This window comes from Epinephelus moara, chromosome 9, assembly GCF_006386435.1.
Source record: "Epinephelus moara isolate mb chromosome 9, YSFRI_EMoa_1.0, whole genome shotgun sequence".
Classification (NCBI taxonomy): domain Eukaryota; kingdom Metazoa; phylum Chordata; class Actinopteri; order Perciformes; family Serranidae; genus Epinephelus; species Epinephelus moara.
Genome location: NC_065514.1, coordinates 5010289 through 5036984, shown reverse-complemented (window position 1 = coordinate 5036984; position 26696 = coordinate 5010289). Strand labels below are relative to the sequence as shown.

General features: G+C 39.9%; 1 protein-coding gene across 3 annotated transcripts in view; it reads right to left on the bottom strand.

Moving 5' to 3' along the window:
• Window positions 1-16760, bottom strand: part of mef2ca (myocyte enhancer factor 2ca) — a 46982-nt gene extending 30222 nt beyond the window's left edge. For 2 of the 3 annotated variants that reach the window (XM_050052602.1, XM_050052605.1), the window contains exons 1-2: window positions 16524-16760; window positions 10156-10276 (exon numbers count right to left, since the gene is read on the bottom strand). The gene's annotated coding sequence lies outside the window, so the exon portion shown is untranslated. Of the gene's footprint in view, window positions 1-9750; window positions 10066-10155; window positions 10277-16523 lie in introns of those variants that run through there. The other variant, XM_050052604.1, reaches the window with a different exon arrangement.
• Between the last annotated feature and the right edge of the window lie 9936 nt (window positions 16761-26696).

Here is a 26696-nt window from a genome sequence, read left to right as displayed (position 1 = left end):
TCTTGCGAGAGTGAAGAGCGAAGAATCCAAAACTACAGACAACTCTTGATGAACTGAAGTCATAACAACAGCGAGACTATATGACGCTCGATGCTTTAGGGATTTTGTGGTGCTTTGCTAATGGTGCTCTGTTGTGTGCTGGTGTTATGTGTAATACATGAATGCTAATGTGCAACACTGTTACATGTAGTATGTGTTTTTATCATGTATGCTTCATTTCTTCTGGGCTATTGCTGTAAGGCAGCAGCTCCTGAGCCCAAAACAAATTTCCCTAATAAAGCATATCGTATCGTATCATATCGTATCGTATCGTATCGTATCTTATAGTATCATATCTCACACAACTCATGCAGTATAAACCAAGTCTTATTTATCCAGTGGAATGCTCAATACTTCCCAAACGCATACACTTTTATCAAAACTGTACTAATTAAAACTGAACTGGAAGTGAAATTTACCTACGCTCTCTTCAAAGCCAAACTCCATCGACAAAAACAGTAAATTTATGTCACTGAACATGGGAGTTGCTGGTCTACCTCTGCCTCCATAGATTGGTTTGTTTGTGTTATTGTGTGACTTCGACATTTTAACGGGTTACTTCAGATCCACCAAAGTCACACAATAACACAAACAAAGTGACTGATTGAGGCAGCAGTAGACCAGCAGCTCCTGTGTTCAGCGAGGTAAAATTACTGTTTTTGTCAATGGAGTCTGGCTTTGAAGAGAGCATAGATACGTTTTACAAGGTTTTAGCAAAAATTTGGTAAGTATTGAGCACACGACTGGATAAATGAGACTTGGATTATACTGCATGACTTGTGTGAGAGTTTGTAAACAGATGTTTTGATAGAGTTTTGCTCTTGTTAAACGTGGACCCCTTTGACTTCAGTTCATCAAGACTTTTCTCTGTTTTCGGATTCTTCATTCACCGTGAAGGCTTGCGAGCAAAACAAAGTTTTCTTCACAAATTAAAAGCAACATGGGGTGAGTAATTGATATGCAAATGATCATTTGGAGGGCGAGGTATTCCTTTAATACCATGAGGAGCAGGTTAAAAAAAGACACCCACTGAGAAGGTGATGTTCTCTATGAGGAGTCACAGGGTCTGAAAACACGACTACAACAGCACAGAGAAGAAACATATGTGATATACTGACAGGTTAAAGATGGACCTGTGCAGGACTACCAGTGCATGCAGTGTGTGAATGTGTGTGTGTGCCATGTGACCCGTGTCTTGCTCCTGAAGTGGAGCTTAAGAGCTTGGGTCGCCGAGTTAACTGGATGTTCACACACGCTGAGACAGACGCACACAAACACACACACACTCACGTCAGGTTTTCTTGGCAGCACTCTGCCGTCATCGCAGCAGGTGAAGAAAAGAGAAAGAAAAAGACATGCTCACTTTCAGGAGGCGGCCGCCCTCAGGCACACGGGAGGAAATGGAGAATGAAATTGGGATCGCAAAGACGTAAGAGGATGACGAAGGTGTGCTTGGTGAAACACAAGGAGAGAAGATTACTGCTGTGCTTTCTTTAAGTTAATGCACTTCTTCAAATGCTGCTCGTCTGCCTCATCTCTTAATGAGCATAATAGGATTTTCATTATGTCAAGCTGGGGTGGCGTCAAACCATTATTTTTTATTATAGATAAATCTGTCTATAAAATATCTAAAAATAGTGACTAATATCCATCAAAAGTTTCTCAAGATACAAAGGTGATGTTAAACTTTGTTGTTTTGTTCAACCAACAGTCCAAAACCCAAAAATATTCACTTTACTCTGGTGCAAGGAAAAACAGCTTATCCTAAAGGTTGAGAGGCTGGAACTCGGGCTCTGTCCTGAAAGTTATATCACAATATTTTTAGGCTATATCTCGATGCGCGATATACATCTCTATGTTTTTAAATCTCCTCAAAAGCACTTCATTAATGCTAGGATTGGGAGACAAAATCGAAAACATTTTTTATACCCTCTGTGATGCAGCAAAGTTGTAGAGATGACTATTGTTTTCTCCAGAAAATATTAACACAATAAGATTTTTGATTAATAATCATCAATAATGTGAATATAACGACTGAGTGAAGTCAAGCGTTAAAACAAATGAAAAGTCTGGTAAGTTGATAAAGTTACATCACTTTATTATATTTCAGCCTTTACAACAAGGGAAAAAATACCATTTTTGCCATCTCACGATACAACGATATCCACAACTTAAGACGATATATAGTGGAATATCTCGATACCGATATAATATCTTCATATCGCCCAGCCCTAGCTGGAACCATGCAGCCATTTTTACTGAAAAATAACATATCGATCCCTCTGCCAATCCTTCAGCTCTATAACAAACCCCTTTTATGATACTATTTATGGAAGGTATTTTTAGATTGTCACCAGGAGTTTGGATTTCCCGCTGTGGGATGCGCGCGATTAGTCGTCTCAACGATTAATCGTCCGCCCCCTCGCTAGTCGGCACCAGAAACAGTAGTCCGTTAAACCAATTTGTTTTTTATTCATGTACAAGGCTGCTTAAGTGTCATGCAGCCGCCCGCCACTAGTGGGTGCTACAGAGCTGTCAGACAGCAGTCGCCCTCCCCGCGGTAATGCTCGAGTTGACTGGAGTTTTAAAACAGCACGGTGGGAAATTGGAGAGATATCCTCTCACAAAACCAGCGCAGTTTGGCAGCACTTTGATCTAGAAAATGAATTAAGCAGCAATCAATCTTTTTTGAGACGTTATATTATTTGCTGACTTTAAGTGAGTTGTTGTGAGATAATGTGCAGGTTTACATTCATACTGCACGGCGCATTTACATGTTGTTTTATTAACTTTAAAGTGAACTGCTATCATTTCTGTCAGATAATCTGCAAGGTTCAATGTGCCACACATTTCAGAGGCAATTAATTTATTTTAGATGTTATTTTAGTGGTTAACTTTTGACTGAGTTGCCGTCATGTTCACATTGATACTGCACGGAGCAAAGTGTGTCGTACTTCAGCGGCATTTAAAATCCAACATGGTTGTTGAAGATTGTGATTAAAGGCTGTTTTCTGAGTGTTTTCCTCTTTTAGACTAGTCGACTAGTCTTAATTCAACTTTTCGTTTAGTCGCCAGGAACATACCTAGACCTAACCAAGTATTTTGGTTGCCTAAACCTAACTGCAACTGTTTCATGACATTAACCACGTGTTATTTAATCTCTGTGGCCTTTGTGTCGCTATGAGACACAGAGGGGGCGTGACAGTTTGTTGGTATTTGTTGACCTGGCATGAGAACGTGTTGACGTGATGATGTACACATCATCTTTTACTCATTGAATGTTTCCACCTACCACTTTTCCACCTCCCCAGGCAAAAAAACATTACGATATTTCAAGATATTTTTCAAATTTTTGGTGTTTCCACTCAGGATTTTTTAAGCACAAAAGAAAATTCAAATAAAAAGAGGTGAATGGAGACGCCCCTTGTGACTTTTCGCCGGGTCGTAGCGGTTCCTAAAGAGTCTAGCTGTTATACGCTCCTCTTCCTTGTCTGTATTTCCAACAGAGAAACCACTCGAGGCACATTCGATTCACTTTGTGGTCGACACACGAGTAACTTGAACTTTAAGCCGTAGCAGGAAACCATCAGTGACCGCAGGTGACACTGAATCAACCAGCACTAAAATATTCAAGGATCACACTGATGATATTTTTTTCCTATTGTCAACAAATGCCAAGAACAGACCAAAACCGACGATGAAGTTTCACTAAAGGCTCGCTGCATTGTCGTCAAGCGTGATATATGATTCTCCCTCTGTGCCACAGAGCTCCATTGTCGTCCAGAAACAGTTAAAAACACATCAGTGAGCCACACAACTGCACTAGCTGACATGTTCCTTCACTACCATGAACACACACACTGTAGTTTGGCATTTTAATTTCAAGAACTCAATAATAAATGCAGTTTTACATGGCTTAATGAGCCAAACACGATAATTATATTCACTCAAACATGAGAATTCGCTGCTTATCTCTGTTTTATATGATTGTAAATTCAATAATCTTTAATCACACTGTTGGTTTGGACAAAATAATCTCAAGCTGTCACTTTGGGAACTTTTTGGAGCATATTTCACTATTTTATGACATTTAAAAAACTTAAAAACTACTAAATGAATCCAGAATAAAAGCAACAGCTCAATCCACAGTGACAATAATAATTAGTTTCAGCCCTAATATAGCTGACTTGTGTAATTTCCACCACCTCTCTCTTGTTTTTTCTACATTAGGAATGAATGAATATGAACTGACAGCTCCTGACACGAAGCGATAATTGATGTGTTTTGCCACAACAAACCAAAACACTTTGATTAACACTATCAGGATCGTCTGCAGCGAGCAGCAACACGCCGGCTGGAGAGCGTTACATGAATATCTGGAGTCTGAGTCACGCTGCCTGTGATTCTACCTCGCTTCAGGAAAACAGCACAAGGATCAACACGGTTTAAATTTAGAGCTCTCACAGACGAGCACACTCAGCATGTTGTCGTAAAAAAAAAAAAAAGAAGGGAATTTTAGGCCAAACTGAGACGTGAGATGTGGAGGGAAGATTGCATAAAACAATAAGAATCAGTATGTGGGTGTATGTGTGCCGTATCTGTAGGTGTGATTTAATGCAGCGCTTGATCTTTTCCAGGATGACAGCAAATCTCCACCCAACTCACCCTCACGCGCACAAACCTCCCCGCTATTTATAGACTCAGTGTAAAGCAGAAGGACTCCAAAAATAAAAGAATGAACTTTTTACCCCAAACAACAATGCGACTGGTTTCTGGTTCACAGACAGAGAGAGGCAGAGAGGGAGACTGTTGAGCAGTGATGGAAATCAGCCATCTCACGCAGACCTCAGCTGCTCCCTCTCTTTCTCGCCGCCTTGCCAATTATTTTCCAACACGCCGAAGCTCGGAGAGAGACAGTTTGACTATGTGAATGTGACTGTTTGCATATGTGCTGTCCATTTTGTGTGTCTACACAGCAGAGACCTAATGGGTGACATGTGGCAGTGCCCTTGTATTCCTTGGCAGGACACTCTGCATGTCTTTGTGGGGGTGGGTAGACGGTGGAGGGTGGAGGGCGGGGGGTGTCAGGCTCTCATGCACCGGGCTAAAGGCTGAGACACACCAAACCAACATCAAAGAACTAGTGGAGACGAAGGACGACTGTTGCCTCGCCTCATGTTGCCTGTGTCTCGGCCAAGAAGTTGCACCTAAACACATGACAAAGACAGCTAACAGCAAACACACCCGTACATTCTGGGCCTGCGTGGGAGGAAATAACTCTCCATACCAGCAGGTGGCAACAGTCTCTACTGGTCATTAACAAAGGGAGGACCAACAAGATGGAGTCAAGACACCAGCTAGCAAGTTAGCACATTAACAACACAAGGCAATGCTGAAGCAACTAAGTACATTTACCGTATGTTAGCTAACTATAACACAAATACTTACATACCATCTCAACAAGGGCTGAAAAGGGCCAACAAGGGCAAATGGTGTGGGACACACCACAAAAACTATGGCGACAGATGCTCACAGACGGCCCAACATTAAACAACGGCCAACCGTCAGCTTCATGTGTCAGGACCTTACCAGACAGTATGTGAATGCTCCTATCTGACTTAGTCTTTTTCAAACCTCCCTTGAACTCTAAATAAATTTTACAAAGAACAGAACAGCAGCAGGGTAGATTCAAGATGCTAGCTAGCCAGTTAGCACATTAACAACACAACGCAATGTTGAAAGAACAGATTACATTTACCGTGCGCTAGGGAACAATAACACAAATAATTACAAACTGTCTCTGCTAAAGAGCTTAACAGCTAAAAAAATAATATTGGCGTATATAACTCCCTCAACTTTAGCAGTTTGTTTACTTTCCTCACTTCCATGTCTCTTCTCCTACGCTGAGCTGAACCGCCAATCAGAGTGATTTCTCTCAACAACGAGCTCCACCGCCATTTCAAAATGCTGAATTGGCCAACGAGGACCAATGGTGCGGGACACACCACAAAAAACTACGGTGACAGGTGCTCACAGACAGCCCAACACTGAACAGTGTGCAGCCTTCAGCGTGTCAGGACCTTAACAGGCAGTATCTGACTTTCTAAAAACCCAATGTTTAGTCTTTTTTAAACCTCCGTTGAACTCTAAATTAGTTTTTAAAAGAATATAAAAGCAGCTAATTTTTCACTGAATGTAGCTAGCTATAGTTATGAAGCTATAAAAAGCACAGAATAATAAAAAAGACAAGATTATTTGCTTTCTTGCCAAGAGGAGACGAGACAATCGATACAATTCACATGTCTGCATGAGCAGAATATGTTGTATTATGCTACAACCAGGCCCCCAGGAAGTGCGCCGGGCTTTAAAGCCAATTTTCGTCATGGCTAAACCCTGGAATTACAACTTCCTGGTCCATCACATGATGCCATTGGGCCTGAACATACTTTTTTCCCAAAGACTTACATTGGGAAAGAGACGTCTGTTTATCAGGAGATACATTTTTAAGCATCACAACCCCCACAAAATGTCTCATTTGACTATCAGGATTTGATCCTTTCGGTCCGATAACATTTGGAAAGTTGAATCATGTTATCACCATTTAAGTTAGTGGAGCACTAAATTGCAAGTAGCCTGCTCAACTGGTGGAAATCTCTAGTGTGTTGCTCTATGGGCCCAGTACTCCATCCTTAGGGGTGCACATACTGAAATATGTAGCCTATCTGACACTATGAAATAACAGCTATAGCTACTAAATCTGACAACTTGTTTTTCACGAGCTTCTTAATGCAAATACTAAAAGTCCTAATTCAAAAATGCGTTTGAGCTTTAATTATTGATCTGGTGAGAGTGAGAATAAATGAAATTGACGGGATCCTCTAGAGAGAAGATGTCTCTGTTGGAGTTGTGGAGCAGCAACACTCACCCAACCGATAACGATCCATTAAAATCTGCCCGAATCTGCCCAATAACGACCCTTGGGATTGGCTCAGGACCAGGGTGCAAAATTAGCACCATCCAAAAGCCGAATTCTGATAAAATTCGCAAGTGACTGGTAGATTTATTTCACTCACTAGCCAAAAAACCCCGATGGTTATCTAATGAGTGGCTGGTAAAGTTGGAACATTCACTAGCCATTTGATCGGTGGCGAGAAAAGTTATTTCTGCACCCTGCTCAGGACATTCCCAGCAAACGATCAATTGAGTGGAATGGTTGACAGAAACTGAAACGTATGGCTGCCCTGAAGATGGCAGATTGATCTACAAACTTATCGTGTGCTTTGGAAAAAGGTTTGCAGTGATGTATAGCGTGTAATCTAAAATTAATGCAAAGTCATGATACAGTGTGGTCCCTAAATGGAACATGTGTTCAGCAGAGAAGATGGATTTCGTACTACAATCCTGGAGGCTACAGCGCTCAACGATGTATGTTGTCAACTGCCTTCATTACTGTGGTGAAAAGCATGAAGTGCATTAAATGGAGAACAGTTGGACTGGTGGTCAAGTTCGAGCCATCTGTCTTCTTCTGTGGGGACTAGTGTTTGTGATAGGACACATCAGTGTTTTATAAATTATAAGACTGTAAAGACAGGATTACTGCTGTGCAAATTAAGGGGCTTTTCAAGTCACAGTGAGTTCTTGTATGCTGTCGAGAGAGCTGCATGAAGTTGTAAAAGTGTGTATTATTCGTGTTTAGATGTCTGATATGAGGCAGATCGACGTGTCAACAAAGTTCAAAGTGTCTCATCAACTTGAAAAAACAAATACAAGCTAAATTAAAGTGCCTTTTCAGGTCTCAGATGTCGAGGCAGGTAATGTGATCTAATATATGTGGTTTGGTGAGGGATGCCCCTCTATAAGCAGTGAATGAGTCACTTTGTGGCACAGACACCACACCACATGCTCAGCATGCATGAATGATATCACATTTGCAACATCTTTACAGGATAGAGCCTCTCTCTTTATGACAGGGCAGGCAAAGACACTGGGTGAGGTGAATCTGAGTCAAAAATCGCACTCCTTCTTTGAGTCATAACTCAGTCAAATCTCAACACACAGACATGAAACACATAGATATCAGTCAGCGTGACTTACACTTTCTGAGGATATCATTATCTCTGACGTCCATCCAGAATAAACATTCATAAATCTACTTAGAAATCTTGGGGAGAAAAGCGCTTCAGAACCAGCTCGAGAATAATCGGGTTTTTTAAGTGTGATTTAGACTCATGCAGCAGACCCTACGCCTTAGTCTATGCACATCGCCTACGCCACTGTGAGCATTTATACTTGTGCAGTGGTGTGTCTGTGTCACTCTGCAGTTACACCTACAAAACACTAATCAGCGGCAGAGGGTTCTGTGAAGTGCTGTAAAGTTTAGTTGACTCAAAACACACATTAAACACACGTTAAACACACATTAAACACACATTAAACACACATTAAACATGGCTTAATAGACACAGTTTCAAACACAAATACACAAATCAGCTTCACTATAACTCGCAGCATTCACAGACAAACACTTGTCTTTATCTGGACACATTTTCCCCACAAATACAACATGCTAACGTTATTAGCACAAGCCTATGGCATTTTACATTGTATAAATTAGCCTAGCGACGAGTGGAAAAATAGCGGGTTTGTGCATTTAGTCCTTCTAAGGCAAGCTTGGGGGTTTAATGTTGCTGGAGCCCACAGGAACAACGCTCTACGACCCTTTTTTCCCAAGTGATGACTGGGATATATGCCGCCCCGCTCGAAATTAATATAAACACTTTAAGATCCACTCATTACTAAAAGTGTCTGTCATATAAAAACTAAATTGATGGTCAAAGTTGTCACAGTGAAATTTAAGGTGTGCTGATTGATTCACGTCGTCAACTCAACTAGAGGTGTGCAGACTATGGATGGGTAACGAAACCCGGTACTAAATTAGGCCCGCGGCTAAATAATCAAAGACCGTAGTATTAAAAAGTTCTGACATTATCGGTTCTTTCACGAGAACTTCTACACATTTTGTTTAATCAATTTTCATCCTGCAGCCTCTCACCTGAGCTCTGTGCCGGGGCTGAACTCCTCCACATACACACACGTATGCCTACACGACACGGTAACCAGTCAACAGCTGAGCGTCTGCGTTGGAAACAAAGTGAGGATAACTCGAAAATTACTCGAGTTGACGGCAGCTACACTTGTTACTGTAAGTGCACTTAAACCTATGCTCTGTCCGCAGTCTTTCATCCACCGCCACTAACGTTATGTCTTACACGCTATATACATGTAGTAATTATTTAAAAATGAAAGAGGACCGATAAGAGTGTTGATAAAAGTAGTTAGCAGTATTTATAAAATCTATAAAATGATACCCATCCCTAGTGCTGACTGACATCTACTGTATTTAAAACACTGACTATAAGTACCCATACAACCCTACGTCAATAGATCCAAACTGTCCCCCCCACAATGGGGCCCCTGGGTTTGCAGAGGTCCCCCTGATTGCTAACTCCAGCCCTGACTGGTAGATCTCCTTTACTATGTCTATCTGACCTGTACACTTTATCCTAAGGCGCAAACATGGGGAACCATGAATGTAGAGAGTTTTAACTGAAGCCCTGAACAGAAATAAAGTGTCCTCCCTGATTTATCTTTGAGCACAAACTTTCTCCAACTACATCACCATCTTCATCAGACTCGTTTCAATCCTCTTACCAAGTGTTGCAGCAGAAAAGTACTTCTACTCCTCACATGGCTCGACACAAAACTTCCCGAGTGTTTTCACCAGTCTCAGCCGGGTGAAGCAGCCCCAGGTCCGGTCCGCTCTGCGCACAAAGCCCGTTAACAGAGCTCCAGCTCCGGGGCAGTAAACTACACCTCACCGTTAAACAACCGGAGACACTGAAATAAACTTGTCCAGACTCAAACTAAGAGCTGCTGAAGACTTGTGTGTGAAGTGAGGACAGGACAAAGATCCACGGAGAGACTTGAAACACGGATTATCCTGCTCCTGTTTGTTTCCTGTTGTTTGTGGCGTGTCCACTCCGCACACCCCGCATCAAACACACACACGCGCACACACACACGCACATCACTGTCCCGACACAGCCCGGAGCTTACCTCTGTCCGCTCAGCTCCGCATGTCTCTGCGTGACTTGTCTTCCTGCGTGTCTCCGTCCAGCGGTTCAGTCCATCGGTGACTCTCCTGGAGCACGCGCGTCCCAGGCTTGTCAGCAAGCACCTGGACGTCAGGAGGCGGCATCATCACACACACACGTGCACACGCACGCGCAGAGACACACAGAGGAAATAAACAGAAGATAACAATCATGAGATTTGTTGTGTAGAATAAAGCCTGAAGACAAATCTCACATTAAAGTCCAATAACACGCCAGTTAACACATGACAAACACATGTTTCATGAGTTTATGTTAATTATTTTACTTTATTTCATGCTTTCAACAGGTCCATGCTCTCAAACTGTGTCTAACAGTTACTGCACAGACCAGGTTCACCACTGCCTCTCAGTGGAAACTATGGAAAGTGCACTTTACTTAATTCATTCTGTTCATCTGTTCATTCACTAATGTTGCCACTAACAGTCCTTTACTGAGTGAATAATCTGTCCAATGCGCCAAATGCAAGTTCCTACATTTGAAATCAAAACTAAAGCTGTTAGATTTTTTGGGGGCATTTTTGCTCAATAAATGACTTAAACGATTAATCGATTAATCATATTTTCTTAAACATGTCAGAAAAGGGTGACGAATATAAACAAAAAATCAAGCTAATGTCTTTGTATGCAAATACCCCCATATGGAATAAAAACTGAAGCTGTCGTCATTTATTTTTTGCTATTTTTTACTCAACAAACGACTTAAATTAATAATCAGTTAACCATTTGGTCTAAAACACGTCAGAACAAAGTGGAAACTGTGAACAAAAATTTGTCAGAGTCCAAGCTGACGTCTTCAAATGCAAATATTCACATTTGCGACCAAAATTTAAGCTGTAGCCTCTAAATGTTTGTTGTTTTTGCCTAATCAAAGACTTCAATGATTAATCGATTAGTCCTTTAGACTAAAACATATCAGAAAAAATGAAAAAATGTGTAAAAAGTTTCCAGGTATCATGTCTTTTTTGTGTGTGCGACCAACAGCCTAAAAGCAAAAGATATTAAGGTTATTGTTGTAGATGTTGCAACTAACAATCTTTATTTACTCTATATATCTTTATTTGGTCTAAAACATGATGGAATATAATGAAAAATCTTCCTGATGTCTTCAAATGCAGATATTCACATATGCAACCAAAATTGTGGGTTTAGCCATTTAATTTCAGTCCAAAACCAAAAGAAATTCAGTTAATTATTGTTTAGGATAATAAAAACCAGCAAATATTCACATGTGGAACCCAAACTGAAACTGTAGCCACTGAATTTTTGGTATTTTTGCTAATAATTAAATGATTAATCAATAATCATTTGGACTTAAACATGTCAGAAAATCATAAAATATATGAAAAAAGTTTCAAGATTTCATGTCTTTTTTGGTCCAACCAACATTTCAAAAGTAAAAGAAATTCAGTTTGGTATTGTTGAAAATTAATTAATAAAAAAAAAAAAAAGCAAATATTCACATTTGCAACCAAACTTGAGACTGTAGCCACTGATTTTTTTTAGTAAATTGCTTAATAAAAAATACTTAAACAATTAAGCATTTGGACTAAAACAAGTCAACAAATGCAGATATTCACATATGCAACCCAAATTGTGGGTTTAGCCATTTAATTTCAGTCCAAAACCAAAATAAATTAAATTAATTATTGTTTAGGATAATGAAAACCAGCAAATATTCAATAGCTTTAATTTTTTCAATAAAAACTAAAACTGTGGCCACTGAATTTTTTGGTATTTTTGCCTATTGAAAATAATTAAATGAGGTTTCATGTCTTTTTTTTTTTTTGATCAAACCAACATTTCAAAAGTAGAAGAAATTCCGTTTATTATTGAAGAAGATCAGGAAAACCAGCAAATATTCACATTTGGAACCAAAACTGAAGCTGTAGCCATTCATTTTTTCTTTCTTCTTTTTTATGATTAATTGATGAACCATTTGGTCGTAAAACATGTCAGAAAATAATGAAAAACGTTGAAAAAGTCTCAAGGTTTCATGCCCTTGTTTTATCTGACCAACAGTCCAAAACTAAAAGAAATTTAGTTTGTTAATGTAGAAAATAAATATAACAAAAACAGCAAATATTCACATTTGAAACAAAAACTGAAGCTGAAGCTGTAAACAATTAATAGATTAACCATGTGGTCTTAAACGTCAAAAAATAATAACAAATGTAAAGAAACGTTCAAGGTTTCATGTCATTGTTTTGTTCGACCAACAGACCAACGCCAAAAGAAATTCACTTTATGATTGTAGAAGATTAAGAAAACCAGCAAATATTCACATTTGAAACCATGAAATGCACATGTTCTAAATACTGAAGGGGCCACGTGCCCTGTCCATGCCTAGACCTGTACATATGCAGCCAACGTACCAAATCACCTTCAACAGATCCATTGTGACATCTGCAAATATCTGAATCAATAAGTAAACACCTGAATCTGTGTGATTATTAGCATCATCGCTCCTCTTCAGCTTATTTCAGCCCTCTTTTCTCAATATACTGTCATGACTGTGTAAAGCTGCACCACAAGGTTTTGTCACCAGCTGGCCTCTATCTGTGTCAGTCTGCTGTTTGCTGCAGTTTAGGTTCTGTACAGTAGATTATAACAGCATTTTCTCTAAAAGCAGCTGCTGGAATCGACACTGATGACACTGAACCAAACCAGTCGTGGCCATAAACCCAAAACAGCGAGCTAAAAGAAGCTAAAACGCTCTGCGGCGCTGAGGGGAACTCCAGAGTGTGTGATAAATCTCTGTGTCCTTACAGGCCACATTACACACAGTGGTTTGATCCATTAAAAATATTGATCAGCGCAGCGTTAATGCTCCTTTAATGATCAGCGGTACTACATATAGCAAAAACATATGTACAGGATTTTCCTCCTGTCATCTATGAGCAATCTCTCAAGCCACAAGTACACTGGACGTATACTCTCTATATATAGACGTTAAAGAGCTTTAGTGAACTATGAACAACTGATTTCAAAAATTACAAAGAAAGTTTTTAAAGTGATCAATCAATCAGTAATGATTGTTCTCCATTAATATTAAACACTTAAACGGCTTCTCTATTCACATGGTGGGGAATCTCCTTAAGTGTGAGCCCAATATAACCTCTTGCATGATGACATTTAACTATTTATACATTGACTCAGACGTGGCAAAATAACTGCAAGATGCAATTCAAAGGCAACACTGGTGAACATTCAGTGTGGACATTATTCTTGTATTTCTTGACCTTGGAAACAGTGGCAAAGACTTTGAAAAGCAGTAAAAAAAAATTTCGTTAAAGCCAAAATCACAAAGAGAAAATAGTAAAGGTGCTTCTTTGTGCAGCAACATGCACATTGTACAGGTTTTATGGATCTCTGGTGCTGTAAAAATCAGAGCTGCCCACGTAAACTTTTTTTTTTTCCAACTGTACTGACAAAGTAACAACAGAATTTATGAAACAACATTGGGTTTGTGTTATACAAAAGCTGCAATGCACAATATGATGATGACTCTGGTGCTGATATACATAAATCTGAATGGTTGGTTCTGAATTTGACATACCACAAATTAGCTTTAAATTATCTCAAATGGATCATATTTTTGATTAATTACATTAACTAGTATCTTAAATTAAACCCACAGAATTGTTTCAGTTTGTGGCAACAATCAGGGACCTTTGAGGGGGAGCTAATGCCAAATACAATAAATCAGAGTCTCCCAACTGGTGGTCGCAGGGTCATTCTGAATGGACCACAACAAGTGACTTGCGAACTTGCAAAGTTTGAAAAAAATACACTTTATTTTGAAGTACAGTGAACTTCCAGCACAGAGCTTTTATTTTGAAGCCCCATTTTCTGTTGCAGATTGACTGACTGAAAGATACTGGACAGAGACAGCAAAGTAGCTCGACAACATGGCCGAACACAAGTATGATATATTAAACTGTGTGGACCTTAAACTACTGACTAAGGAGAAATCTGGGCCCTGTGTCTGCACCAGTTGGGAACCACTGCAATAAATGACATTTGTTGTATATTTAAAGAACTTATGACCATTATGACACATGCTGGGTATTCAGTAACCAAGCTGGTTATTATGTTACATTCAGTTCTGCAGTTGCTGTTTCTAAGTGCCTTCATGTTGCAACAAACTAAATCTTTTACGCAAATTAAATCTATTGAATACATTTTTAAAAAAAGCTGAAATTCAAATAAGCAAATTTTGTTTTATCGTCCTCATTGATTCTTTGTTTATTAGTACTCTGTATAGCTTTACTGAATTGCTAATGAAAAATACCTTGTTTAAACTGAAAATTCAAGTTCAGAAAACATTATAAGACAATTTTTAAAACCATCTTTTTAACCTCAAAATAATTTCAAATACTGACTACAACAAACCATACCACAACTTTCAGTCCTTTCCAGTTACTGTTATTTCACAGTGCATCTGCTGTAATTTATTTTAACAGTACACTGGATTACAGTAGGTAATTGTGGGATAACTGTAGGTTGAATTTTTAACAATATTTTACAATTATTATACAATACAGTAAGATACTCCTGTAAATCCGCAGTAAATTTACAGCAATTTGTTACAGTGAGTAAATATAAACACACATGAAAGTAATTCCAGATACAAGGACTACTTCCTCACAATAAACAATATTTAAAGCTGCACTAATCGATAATTTTCTATTAACAAAGGTTCAAAACGTCCCTTGTAAAGACAAACCCACGGAGCATTACCACCAACACTGCAGTTCCCCTCAGCTCTATGTAGCATTTTAGCTTTTGCTTTGATTCAGTCTCTTGGCTCTCATCAATGTTTTCAGACATTAGCGTCTTAGAGATACAGCGGTAAATATATGTCAGCCTATAAATGACAAGAAATGTGCTTACAAAAATGAGAAACAGTCTCTCCATGTGTAGTTTGTCCACTAGAAAGCTCTGACAAGTTACATTTCGAGCTATAAAAGGTATGACTCAGAACACATTCATCAAAAATCTTTAAGAACCAAACTGAAAGGATCCTTCTTAAAAATGCCCGTTTGTGTTATGTGTATATCTGAAAAATAAAATAGAAATAAATACTATTAACGGATATATTTTAAATATCAATATTGGTATTAGCCTAGCATTGGTTAGAGACTAGCTGGTGAACACAGTGAAGCATTTGGCAGCTACAGAGAAAAATATTTCCCTCAGGAGTTGGTGGAGACTAAGTCAGAGCTAAGACAGAGAGATTATTGGACTTAAATTTGTTAAATGACTGAAAGTAATGGTCCAAATTAATCCTAAATTTGCTCCATATCTGTAACAGATTGCTAACGTGTTAGCCACATCTGGTGTACTGAGTCCAAATTGTTGTTTGCAGCTTGTTTTCGCAACCACAAATGGTCGAAAAAGGAAAAACTAAATTGAATTGATTATAAAAAATTATGTTTATGGTATTTGTTTATTAAAAAAAAAAAAAAAGACAAAATAAATAAAGACCTATGACTGATATATCTTAAATATATACCAATATTGGTATTAGCCTAGCATTGGTTAGAGACTAGCTGGTGAACACAGTGGCACATTTGGCAACTGAAAAGACAGATATTTCCCCTTAGGAGTTGGTGGAGACCAAACACAAGCAAAAAGAGAGAGAATATTGGACTTAAATTTGTTAAATTATCAAAAGTAATGGTCAAAATTAATGCTCATGTCGCTCAGTATCTGTAACAGATTGCTAACATGTTAGCCACATCAACTTTATAGAGTCCAACTTTTCAGCTAATTTTCACTGCCTTCATGTGTTCAAAAAAAGAAAACTGTCTGCTTATGGTATCTGTTTATAAAAGATAATAACTGATATACTTAAAATGTCAGTATTGGTATTAGCCTAGCATTGGTTAGAGACTAGCTGGTGAACACAGTGGAGCGTTTAGCAGCTAAAAAGACAGATATTTCCCTCAGGAGTTGGTGGGGACCAAAATCAGAGCTAAAAGAGAGAGAATAATGGGCTTAAATTTGTGACCGGAAAATTTGGTCCAAGTAAATGCTAATGTTACAGATTGCTAATATGTTAGCTGCATCAAGTCCAAATTTTGTTTACAGCTTGTTTTCGCTGCCACCAAGTGGTCAAAAAAGGAAAAATAAAATTGCTGCTTTCACCTCACTCAAAATTCAACTTCCAGCTTCAACTTTAACTATTATTTTTTGCTGTCTTCCTTTTTTTCCTTGGGTAATATTTAACAACATTCCAAGTTTCCTGTGGATTTAACACCCATGCATCACCCATCACCATCCATTCGTCCTGTAAAAGTTCACTCACCGCTGCTTTTTGTTCTGTCTTCACCTGGAAGGTTCCCCAGCAGCTCCAGCTGTGGGTTTAGCTCAGTCAATCCCTTGTATCAAACAAGAAAGGATTTCTTAAAAAAAGAAAGTGAAAGAAAGAAGTGACATTAAGCCAGACCAGCTGGCTTAGAGAAGAGGGGGACCCAGAGAACTGGGCTGCGTTTGGATCTGAGCTCAGTCTGGACTGAGCAGGGGTAGTCTACAATCATCAGACCCTGACGCTCAAACACCACCCCCTCCGTCCCACCAACACACACACACAAACACACACACACACACACACACACACACACGTATGCTACACTCACAGCCGTACACTCACACCCAGTGACCTCCTGTGTCCGAGCTGGCCGGTCTGTGGAGGAGCTTGGTCACCTGTCGTTGTCACTCTCGGTATATTTAGCTCTGAGGTGTCAGTGATGCTGCCTGTGTGTGTGCATGTGTGTGTTTCAGTATATGTGTGTGTGTGTGGGAGAGAAAAATGTGTTGCTGACACTCAGGGCCTCCGCGGGCCTCAGTGTAAGAGCCCAGGATTACTGAACCAAAGACCGTGGGCTCTACACATTACATCCAGAGAGGGAGAGAGAGATCAAACCTGCGAGCATGTCCTAGATATCAGCACACTGAGCATCTGCTGGGCGGAGGATTACTCTCAGCTGTCCACTCCTGTCAGAGGGAGGAGAGGAGAGCAGCACTTCCATGATCTATGAATCCACCCAATATCGGTGTAGAAACGTGGCTGACTCACTGAAAAGCCCAAAAACAACACACACCCCCGCTGGTTTCAAGTAAAACAAGCAGGACGGACAAGAGAGCTGACACATATCTGCCTGGGTCAGGTCATACAATGCTACAATGTTCTCACTGGTCAGGTGTCAGATTTTAGCCAGATTTACAGAAAACGTGACTTAATGCACGTTTCCCATCCACTATTGTCGTACAAATATTACGACTTGCAAGGTACCCTGGGTGCAGAGGTTGTTGACCTTCTGGGACGCCGTGTTAAGTTCTTGTCTTTCAAGATACACCTCAGTTTTCAAAATAAAAGCACACTACATCAGTATAACACCGCAAATTAATGTTTTCTTTTCCTTCAACAACAAACACACGTGGTTGGGTTTAGGAAAAAAGAACGAAAGGTTTGGCTTTAGAATCTTACGGGATGAGAAACACCGCTCTCCGGGGTGTCAGTGTTTGTTGAACCCATCCACCACCCTTACCACCTGCCCCACTCTGACTTTCGCCGCCTTACCTTTCGTCCTTGTCCCGCCGCATTTCCCCCTGATGCTGCTGAGCGCCGTTGAACTATAACAGCAACCAGACGCCTTTTCTTGTTGGTTTCTGACGCCGCAAGTCACTGCCCAAGCGCTGGATTTCAACAACTTCAGAGAGAGACCGTGCTCTCTATGTCCACAGTGCTCTGTTAGCGCTACAGAAAGGTATGGACTTATTAATTATCTTTCTGCTATGGGGAAAAAACACTCTGGCTTGTTTTTGTTTCTTTAAANCACACACACACACACACACACACACACACACACACACACACACACACACACGTATGCTACACTCACAGCCGTACACTCACACCCAGTGACCTCCTGTGTCCGAGCTGGCCGGTCTGTGGAGGAGCTTGGTCACCTGTCGTTGTCACTCTCGGTATATTTAGCTCTGAGGTGTCAGTGATGCTGCCTGTGTGTGTGCATGTGTGTGTTTCAGTATATGTGTGTGTGTGTGGGAGAGAAAAATGTGTTGCTGACACTCAGGGCCTCCGCGGGCCTCAGTGTAAGAGCCCAGGATTACTGAACCAAAGACCGTGGGCTCTACACATTACATCCAGAGAGGGAGAGAGAGATCAAACCTGCGAGCGTGTCCTAGATATCAGCACACTGAGCATCTGCTGGGCGGAGGATTACTCTCAGCTGTCCACTCCTGTCAGAGGGAGGAGAGGAGAGCAGCACTTCCATGATCTATGAATCCACCCAATATCGGTGTAGAAACGTGGCTGACTCACTGAAAAGCCCAAAAACAACACACACCCCCGCTGGTTTCAAGTAAAACAAGCAGGACGGACAAGAGAGCTGACACATATCTGCCTGGGTCAGGTCATACAATGCTACAATGTTCTCACTGGTCAGGTGTCAGATTTTAGCCAGATTTACAGAAAACGTGACTTAATGCACGTTTCCCATCCACTATTGTCGTACAAATATTACGACTTGCAAGGTACCCTGGGTGCGGAGGTTGTTGACCTTCTGGGACGCCGTGTTAAGTTCTTGTCTTTCAAGATACACCTCAGTTTTCAAAATAAAAGCACACTACATCAGTATAACACCGCAAATTAATGTTTTCTTTTCCTTCAACAACAAACACATGTGGTTGGGTTTAGGAAAAAAGAACGAAAGGTTTGGCTTTAGAATCTTACGGGATGAGAAACACCGCTCTCCGGGGTGTCAGTGTTTGTTGAACCCATCCACCACCCTTACCACCTGCCCCACTCTGACTTTCGCCGCCTTACCTTTCGTCCTTGTCCCGCCGCATTTCCCCCTGATGCTGCTGAGCGCCGTTGAACTATAACAGCAACCAGACGCCTTTTCTTGTTGGTTTCTGACGCCGCAAGTCACTGCCCAAGCGCTGGATTTCAACAACTTCAGAGAGAGACCGTGCTCTCTATGTCCACAGTGCTCTGTTAGCGCTACAGAAAGGTATGGACTTATTAATTATCTTTCTGCTATGGGGAAAAAACACTCTGGCTTGTTTTTGTTTCTTTAAACCAATCACAGTTGTCTTAGGCGGAGTTAAGCTCAGGATGCAGCAATGGTGCTCTGGCAAAATAGTGTCGGGGCTGACATGTTTCAGTGGAACATTTGCAACTGGGGAGGCATGTCTGTGACAACCAATCACATCTGTTAGAAGAATGCATCACACCTAGCAGTAAGGAAGTGTGCCGATCTTTGAAGCCAATTTTCGTAGTGGCCACACATTGTAATTACATCCATCACGTGATGCCCTGTGGCCAAGAAAGACTTTTTACCATAGACTTAGTCTCTATATACAGAGTCTACATTCAGTGAATGTAGAGTCTGTAGGCAAACCCCGGAGATCTTGCCTCCGGAAGAAGAGCGGAAGAGCCCTGGTTTCCGGTTGTTGGCTGTTTGTAGTCCGCGTGATATTGACCAATCACGTTTGAGCCGGCTGCAGTTGTTGCCAGGTTAAACGCTCCGTGCGGTGAACTAACGAGGCGGAACATAACTGGCGTCACTGCAAACTCTGAATGCATCGCAATGGTTCAGCATATTTACTTATATATAAACGGAAGTCGGAAACGGAAATTCGCCTCCTCCGCCCAAATCAAACCGGAATGCCAAAAAATCAGGGGTCTGCCCCCAGAGGCTGTATTCGGAAGTCAGACGCCGAATACAGCCGATGGGTTCCGAGAATGCCGTAGACCTAAATGGTGAAAGTGACGCGGGCGGTAAAGTCCTGAGAAAATAAAAGGGCGGCTTACAGAGCTATTTTGGCCGACTAATGGTTCTTGAACTAGCATGTTTGCTGTTGGCTAGCTTGTTAGCAGTTAGCTCGTCATCTACAGTCGTTCATCAACTAGCCTTGACGGTAATCTCCAAACGTTTAGAACCACAAATTTTGTGATTTCAAAGCAGCCTATTTAATCATGTTTACCATATGGGTAAATCCGGTAAATATGTGGGCCGTAAAACCAATGATAAGCTAAAAGCTAAAGCTCAGTGAAGCTACATACAGTAGATGAGTGTTTCTGTTTCTTACCACAAGTAATTTCTTTCGCATTACATTCATTCATTTGATTTAATTTTCAATGCATAGAAAAATGATAAGTTAATTTTTAATGTGCAGTATTTAAACATGGTATTTTACATGCAGATTGTCAAAGTGATCTCATTATCAGTTGATTTCCAGCTTACCAGGAGCCTCCATGCTACACACTGTAGGTCAGTGAGTTTCAGTCAGTGAGAACCTGCTGATGGAAAGGAAACAGTCGAAGCGTAAACGATAATTCCACCTGAAAATAAATTTTGTGCATGATTTCCTTCCTACAACACACAGAGACGGAGACCAGGGCAGATTGTTAGCGTTTAGGCTTTAAGGAATGTGTGAAATGTTCTGGTGTGTTAAATTTACGTGTTTTAATTTCCTCACCGTTGGTTTGCATCCATCCTTTACCTCCTCCTGAAAAAGAAATATGCTGTTCATTTACCCCCACCTCCCCCCCCCCAACGAGCTGTTTAGACTCCTGTCCGCACCATTTAGACTCGAGGAAAGGGCGGAGGAAATGAAAAGAGGTGGGACGGAGGGGAAAAGGCTAACAGTGATTGTTTGTACTTCACCATGTCTTCAGGAAGTCGGCTGAAATTGAATTATGGTCGATTTAAAGCTGCCAGGGAAATCCTTCTGGTTCTGAAACAAACCTTCAATGATCATCTGACAGAAGCCTCAGTCTCTTTCCTCCCCTGTGCACACATCACTACCTTTCAGAGTTTAAATCATCCATAACAGTAGATCAGCAGCTCCTCATACAAATGTTTAAGTCGTGTGTTATCTGAATGTTAAATATTTAACCAAACTGTCCTCAGGATGGACAGTTATCAGAGTGAGTGGACACCAAGGTCTGCATGTCCTGTAGTTTGTTGTCTCCACTCACTCAAACGATGCTTGTATGTGCAGTATACACAGTATGTGCAGTATGTGTGGAGTCCATATGTAATGTAGAACCCTGTGTGCATCCACGCTCACTGCCTGTGTAGGCAGATAGTGCAGGAGCTGGACGAGGTGTTGAGGAAACATAAACAAGCACTGACAGAAGCAATAAGCTTGTTCTGAAGGGAACCAGATGTGTGCGGAGAAAGATCCGGAAAATATTATTACTGGAAACATGAAGTCTCCAAACATTCTTCTTTGTTCTTAAACTTCCAGCAGCACGTTTCTTCATCTGACGGCTCATTACGAGGTCTAAAGAGAAGGCCTCATTGTACCTTGACTCCAGTGGTGAATGGTAGCGGTACAAATTTAAGGTACTTGAGTATTTTCTTTTCATGCTGCTTTCCACTTCTACTTAACTACATGTCAGAGGGAAATATTGTACTTTATATTCCACTACGTTCATCTGATGGCTTTAGTTACTTTACAAATGAGGATTTTAGCACACAAAACATATGAAAAGTTGATAAAATGTTATTTTTGTTGTTGTTATAAATCTAACTACCAAACAGTTTTCACAAGAACAGCTGAAACGATTCTTAGATGAGTTGACTGACAGAAAATTAATGAGAAACTATGTTGAAGGTTGAAGTTATTTCATGGTTTCAGCTTCACAAATGTGAAGATTTGCTGCTTTTCCTTCTAATAATGTTAATAATTGTAATGTATCAACCAAACAGGCAGAAGAAATGTTGGCATGGTACGTTTCTTCAAACTACCATTATGTTTCAACAGCACTGTGGTTAACGTGTGGTGAAGTTTGGGGACAAAAACTACTGGGTTGTGGTTAGCAGAAGATCATGTTTGGGCTTTATATACCTGCTTTTCTTGCCACTATCCTGGCAGGAAGCACAGTGACGTCTTGGTAAAAAAACAACCACTTTTTTATGGCACTATCCCTGCTGGAAATGATGCAATGTCTTGGTATAAAACAGCAGCTTTTTGTGGCACTGTTCTGTCAGGAACTGCAGTGATGTCTCAGTAGAAACAACCGTTTTTTGTAGCACTATTCCGGCAGAAAAGGCAGCGATGTCTTGGTAAAAAACGTGGCACTATTCTTGCAGGAAACGGTGTGATGTCTCGGTATTAAACAACAGCTTTCTGTGGCTATCCTGGCAGAAAAGGCAGCAATGTCTCGGTAAAAAACATTTTCTTTTCATGGCACTATCCCCGCTGGAAAAACAGAGATGTCTCAAAAAAAAACAACAGCTTCTCATGTGACTATCCTGACAGGAAAAGCAGCAATATCTTGGAAAGAAACTACCACTTTTTGTGGCACTATGCCCGCAGGAAACGCAGCGATGTCTCGGTAAAAAAGAACAGCTTTTTGTAGCATTGTCTCCGCTGGAAAAACAGTGATGTCTCGGTAAAAAACAATCACTTTTCTTGCCAATATCCTGTCTTGGTTTAAAAAAACGCTTTTTGTGGCACTATTCTGGCAGGAAATGCAGCAGTGTTTCAGTAAAAAAACAACCTCTTTTTGTGGCACTGTCTCCGCTAGAAAAACAGTGATGTCTCTGTAAAAAACAAACGTTTTTCATGGCACTATCCCAGAAGTGAACACAGCGATGTCTTGGTATAAAACAAAACAAAAAAAACCAACCACTTTTCATGGCACCATCCTGGCAGAAAAGGCAGCAATGTCTCGGTAAAAAACATTTTCTTTTCATGGCACTATCCCCGCTGGAAAAACAGTGATGTCTCAATAAAAAACACTGCTTCTTGCTAAAAAAAATCAGCAATATCTTGGAAAAGAACTACCACTTTTTGTGGCACTAAACCCGCTGGAAACTCAGTGATGTCTAGGTAAAAAAGAACAGCTTTTTGTAGCGTTGTCCCCGCTGGAAAAACAGTGATGTCTCAATAAAAAACAACAGCTTCTCATGGGACTATCCTGACAGGAAAAGCAGCAATATCTTGGAAAGAAACTACCACTTTTCATGGCACTTTCCCTGCAGGAAACGCAGCGATGTCTCGGTAAAAAACAACAGACCTTTGTAGCATTGTCTCTGCTGGAAAAACAGTGATGTCTCTGCAAAAAACAATCACTTTTCTTGCCAATATCCTGTCTTGGTTAAAAAAAAAGAAGCTTTTTGTGGCACTATTCTGGCAGGAAATGCAGCAATGTTTCAGTAAAAAAACAACCGCTTTTTGTGGCGATGTCTTGGTACAAAACAAGGGTGCAAGCGGGTAATTATATGCACATCACGTAGGTACAAGGCCGGCACAAAAAAATGAATGAAAAAGAGGTAGAGCCTGCACACTTACTCCATGCCACAAACTTTAATAAGCAAACAACGTTTCAATCTGATTTCAGGTCTGAATGGACCTGACGAAGATCCCTCTGGGATCGAAACGTTGTTTGGTATAAAACAAAACAAAACAAAAACAACCAACCACTTTTCATTACACCATCCTGGCAGAAAAGGCAGCAATGTCTCGGTAAAAAACACTTGCTTTCATGGCACTATCTCCGCTGGAAAAACAGTGATGTCTCAATAAAAAACAACGGCTTCTCATGGGACTATCCTGACAGGAAAAGCAGCAATATCTTGGAAAGAAACTACCACTTTTTGTGGCACTATCCCCGCAGGAAAAGGCAATATCCTGGCAGGAAATGCGGCGATGTCTTGGTAAAAAACAACTGCTTGTCATGGCACTATCCTGGCAGGAAAAACAGCTAAAGGTTGCTGCTGTTTGTTGGTCTCAGACAGTGGTCTACAGCTTGGCAGCCATCTCTCCAGGGTGTCACACCATCCACCGACCCCTCCACCTCCACATGACAAAATCAGCTCATATACTATGTCACTGTAGAAACGTTGATATGATATGTATGAAATATACTCATGGAACTTATTTGTGGTTTGCAGAAATGTGCAACATTTTCTTCTGATGACTGGGCTGAACGTATCAGTAAAAATGTTGAGGTTAAACAAAACAAAGATTGTGACGGTGTCACTTTGGGCTCTGGGTCACTGTGACCAACATTTCTCACTCTTTTTACAAACCAAACAATCAATTCTTTAAAGGAGAAAATAATCAGCATTATAACATTCATACTTACATACTTTAAATGAAGGAACATTTACTTGTAACAGAGTATTTTCACAGTGGTATTAGTACTTTTACGTGAGTAAAGGATCTGAATACTTCCTCCACCACAGCTTGACTCGATCAGAAAAGTCACTCGACTCTGATATTTGCAGTTTCTCATACAAAGACATACAAAGTCTCTAACTTTACAGAGTGTCTGAGAAGTACAGGGCGGTGTGGGCTGGGAGAAGCTGTGCTGTTGGAGAGATAAAGTTACTGTGAAAGCCATGAGCGAGTGTAAACTAATCCATCCTCACCCAACTGCCTGGCATAGTCTGCGATCCACAGCATGTCTCGAGGCATTCCCTCCTCATGTCTGTGTCCGCTCCCCTTGTCTCCTTTCTCCATGAAGAGCTCACCATTTCTGTCATTGTGCATGATTCAGTCTGTGGAATTATTACTGTAATGAAATATTAAAAAACAGCTGTGATCTGTCATGAAAGTTTACCTACTAGATGTTAACAAACTGAAGTAAATACAATTACATTTAAAGTCAACTTAACAAAACACTATAAACTATTACTTTTACTGTCCTTGTTCAACACTATTGGCTTTATGATCAACTTGTCACATTTTACAGCGTATATTTTATGTTATTGTCTCTTGTTTGCATGTGACAAATATTTACTTCTGCATTTTTACACCTTTATCAAATATATTTTGATTTTTTTACTCTGTATGTTTCTGTTATTTTCCTCTTATTCTAATTATTATGCTTAATTTCCTTCTTAACACAGCGTGTATTTCAGTACATACTGTATATCCTAAGAGCATGTGACAAATAAATCTTCATACCTTGAATGTAGTGCTGCATTTATTACCGATTAATCTGTTAATTAACAATTAAACCGTGTTTGTGGATTTTTTGGAACCAGTGGGAAAATTTTCTTCCAAAACTCAATGAAATAAAACAGAAAAGCAGCAAATCCTAAATTTTAGTTAATAATTGACTGAAACACTTAATCAAATATTAAAATTGTTGACGATACATTTTATTTTGGTCGATAAGCCCATGAACTAATTTATTTCAGCTATAATGTGCGTTACAGGGTTGCAGCTATTTATTATTTTTATGATAACTCTAAAGATGTTTTTACTTAATCATCAATTAATTGTTTCAGTCTATTATTAACAGAAAATAGTGAGACATGTCAGGAACCCAAATATATTCGGTTAATGTCATAGAAGACTCATTAAATCAGCAAATATTAATTAAGAAGCTGGAACCAGTTAATTAATTGGTCATTTTGTTTAAAAAATATATATAGCGACTTATCAATTTGGTTTTTATTTTTCATTTACCATTTTTGGTATAAGAACAGAGAGACAAACTCAGTCACATCTTTTAAATCTCATCTTAAAACTCACTTTTATTGTTTGGCTTTTGGCATTTAATGTTACTTTTTATACTGTTTTCTTCATATAGATATTTTTTAGATTCATTTTTATGGTAAAGAAGGGGTGTACCATATCATCTCGTTCACGATAATACCAGTATAATTTTTAATATGATATCGGGATACGATATTTCGACGAGTTGATATATTGACATCATACCGTTACCCACGGCACAACAAGCATGGCTGAAAGAGAAATTATTACCGACTGCGCAGTGGTTCCAAAAAGAGGAGCAGCTTCAGTAGTGTGGAATAAACTGTGGCGTCCTGAATGTTTTATGAACAGCTCCGGACTTCTCAGACTCTTTCAGTGACTTACAGCTCAGAGGGAACTCATTCAGCGGCTCCTCTGGCAGCAGCACAGCGTCTCTCCCTCTCCTCTCTCGCCGTGCACACACATCAAGTGATTTTGTCACAAACCTTTGGTAATGTAAACCTGCGTGTAAAGACTCCATATATGTGACTGTGTGATAGTTGTGGTATCATAACAGCCTGTCACAGGTTACAGCGTGATGATTAGAGGAGAATGGCAGAGCATAAAGGTCCAGGTGGAAAAAACAATCATTTAGGATTTTACTAAAAGAAGGAAATCACCTGTTGATTTATATATATATAGATCCCAGGGGACATTTTTTGTATTTGGGAGCTTTTTAATGTGTAATTACTGGTAGATTTTATTTAGTTGAACTATTAACATTGTAACAGAATCTGAATCTCACTCTGAGTTACTGTTGTTGTTCACAAACTAAAGAAATGAGAGATCATTTTAGTTTTTACTGAATTTTTTTTTTATTTGAAGCAAACTGTAAAACTATGTCACTTACTTTGTTGCAATTCTATGTTCTTAAATTAATAATAAAATACTTTTTTTTTTTTTTTTTTTTTTAAATTAATTTGTCAAGAATATCGTTATCACAAAAATACCA